This window comes from Aricia agestis, chromosome 21 (genome assembly GCF_905147365.1).
Source record: "Aricia agestis chromosome 21, ilAriAges1.1, whole genome shotgun sequence".
NCBI classification, from domain to species: Eukaryota; Metazoa; Arthropoda; class Insecta; order Lepidoptera; family Lycaenidae; genus Aricia; species Aricia agestis.
In genome coordinates, this window is record NC_056426.1 from 3,485,205 (window position 1) to 3,487,957 (window position 2,753).

The 2,753-nt window shown below is 42.3% G+C and overlaps 1 long non-coding RNA gene across 1 annotated transcript; it reads left to right on the forward strand.

Annotated features, from left to right (window-relative positions):
• Nucleotides 1-198: 198 nt before the first annotated feature.
• LOC121737567 lies at nt 199-2,073 on the forward strand. The gene is made up of 2 exons (XR_006037158.1): nt 199-501; nt 1,949-2,073. It is a non-coding gene; the product is annotated as an uncharacterized LOC121737567 (long non-coding RNA).
• Nucleotides 2,074-2,753: the final 680 nt, after the last annotated feature.

Consider the following 2,753-nt stretch of genomic DNA (forward strand, 5'->3'; position numbering starts at 1 on the left):
GCCACTTTCTTCCTATGTACCGATGATAAGAAACGTATCCATTATCAAGGCCAACGTTTCTATTTGAATTTCTACAGCTCAATACGGCACTTTTAGGCATTTTTAAAATTCCGATTGACGTCCGATTCCGATAGTAGACTAAAGAACAGACTTTCGAAAGACGAGCATTGTTTGTCGTTTGGGAACGCGATACGGCACGCGAAGTACACATGCGGTATTTATCTTGATCTATGTCTGTGGTTGTAACCTAGTTGCTGTAGGTCAATGTACAAATTTCACTTTGTTCTATGACCAGGCTATGTAATAGATATATATTTTATACTCCTAGATAAACAGTTTTACATGTTAGCATACTAGATTTGAGACTTTATAATAAGTTTAAGTTACCCTCCGATTATGTTGATGCGTCTAGTAATTGTTATCAATGTTTTAAGGGCATCGCGCATACATGTTGTTTTTGGTAGAAAAATACTCTTTGAAATACTCTGAAGCTAAAGTTTGGTTAATGGTGATATAGACTCAGCTATACTTATGTGAATTAAACACAGTGAGTAAAAAAACGAGTGATATCACAAATAGCTATTAGAATGGGGTTTCTGCTCTAAAGCACTGTTTCACTGTTGATTGATCATAGTCAAAGATATACGTAAATAAAAGTAAACTCCGCCTGCGAGCTCCTAAGAAGTATAAAAACTCTGAGAATAGAGTGCGGGATGTTAGATAAAGATCAAGGTACTGATCCGATGAACCGCGACCGCGACCGACAAAACTTCCACTTTATGACTTAGAGCCTGTCCAGATGAGGCGTTTCACGTGCTAGTGCGCGACTCCGGCGTGATCGCGTACTCGAGATACTAGAGCTACATATATCCCGTTCATATTTTTTTTTTTTATGAAATAAGGGGGCAAACGAGCAAACGGGTCACCTGATGGAAAGCAACTTCCGTCGCCCATGGACACTCGCAGCATCAGAAGAGCTGCATGTGCGTTGCCGGCCTTTTAAGAGGGAATAGGGTAATAGGGGAGGGTAGGGAAGGGAAGGGAATAGGGGAGAGTAGGAAAGGGAATAGGGTAGGGGATTGGGCCTCCGGTAAACTCACTCACTCGGCGAAACACAGCGCAAGCGCTGTTTCACGTCGGTTTTCTGTGAGAACGTGGTATTTATCCGGTCGAGCCGGCCCATTCGTGCCGAAGCATGGCTCTCCCACGTATATGCTTACTCGCGTTTCCCTACGCGTAAAACGCGTGCAATGAGCCGGACTCTCCACTCGCCCGTTAAACGAGCGAGTCGAGATACTTGGGTGCCATTGCGCCGTCCAGTACTGCGCGCGAGTCCGTGGCGAATGGACGAATTTGATTGGTGCGTGATAACTTCGAGTCCATGTTTGTAGCGTAAAAACGGGCGTAAAACGCGGTATTCGGATGCAATAGAAATTGAAACGCGCGTATAATGTTCGCGCGTAAAACGCCTCATCTGAACATGTACGTAGGCTATAGGTTTCATTTTGTTTTACAACACTGCAAAGCATTAAGCAGCGGTGGCGTGGGTCCGCTGAACCAGTCTAATGTCATGGCAGTGGAAAATGAAACATGTAGATTGCCTATAATACACTGACCTCCATTATACAAGTACGCTGGACTTATGATACCCAACTGTTTTTTGTGCCTATTTGAAGCAGAATCAGCGCCCCCAATGCGGGGGAAGAGAACTAAATCTGACGTAACTTGCAAATGGCCGCTTAATCGCTATTGGTAGTAGAAACTAGTATTAGTTCCAAGTACTCCCACTACTGCTATCAGCGCCCATATGGCGATTTTCAAACGTCATTTTATGTCAGCGTACTTGTATAATGGAGGTCAGTGCTATAATATCATAAAGTGACATTTTATTTGATTTTTTGTCGGTCGCGGTCATTTGCGGCAGAGATCAAACCACCTTCAAATGAAGGTTGGGATAATGTATTATGTTGATATGACATGTGTGCGTCGGGCCTTATGTGAATAAATGTATTAACTTGTATATAAATTGCGCTTTACATATCCGAAGCTTGAATAAATTTTACCAAATATAAAGTTTTTTTTTCTACATAATAAGTAAGTATATCAAACTAATTTTTGCCGAGAGTAAATAATATAATCAGGGCGCCCGTAAGGGCTACTGGCGCCTGTGTGCAAAAAAAGGATTTTGGCGCCCCTTTAGGCAATTTTTTTGGGTCCTTGGTTTTGGCGCCCCTAACGATGACAATTTGGCGCCCTTAGAGGATGGCGCCCGTGTGCATTGCACACATTCACATATGGTAGCGGGGGCCCTGAATATAATGATCCATTAAATCTATCCCATTCGTTCGAGCCGACCAATTCAAGCTGAAGCTAGACGTTACAACATTTATACAAAATATCGTAAAGTCCATCTCACGGGAATGTTTCAGTAATCAGTGTGATTCAAAAGCATTCTCTGGTGGGATATTCGAGAGTAATTAAAACCGACAGCCAGTGGCGGATTAACAAATTTGCCGCTACTAGGCGTACCCAGGATTTCAGCTAGGGGGGGCAGCTCATACCTTCGAGAAGATGGTCGGTCTGGTATATTGAAACAAAAAATCATGAAAATTTACTTTTATTAATCTGACTGAAAATATATTTTGCTTCCAACGCTTCATTTTGCGTAGAGTACCTAATTAGTAACAGTACGTTTCTAATTTCCATTTGCCAGGAAAATTTACATTTATTTTATGTTCCGTATCTGGGTACGC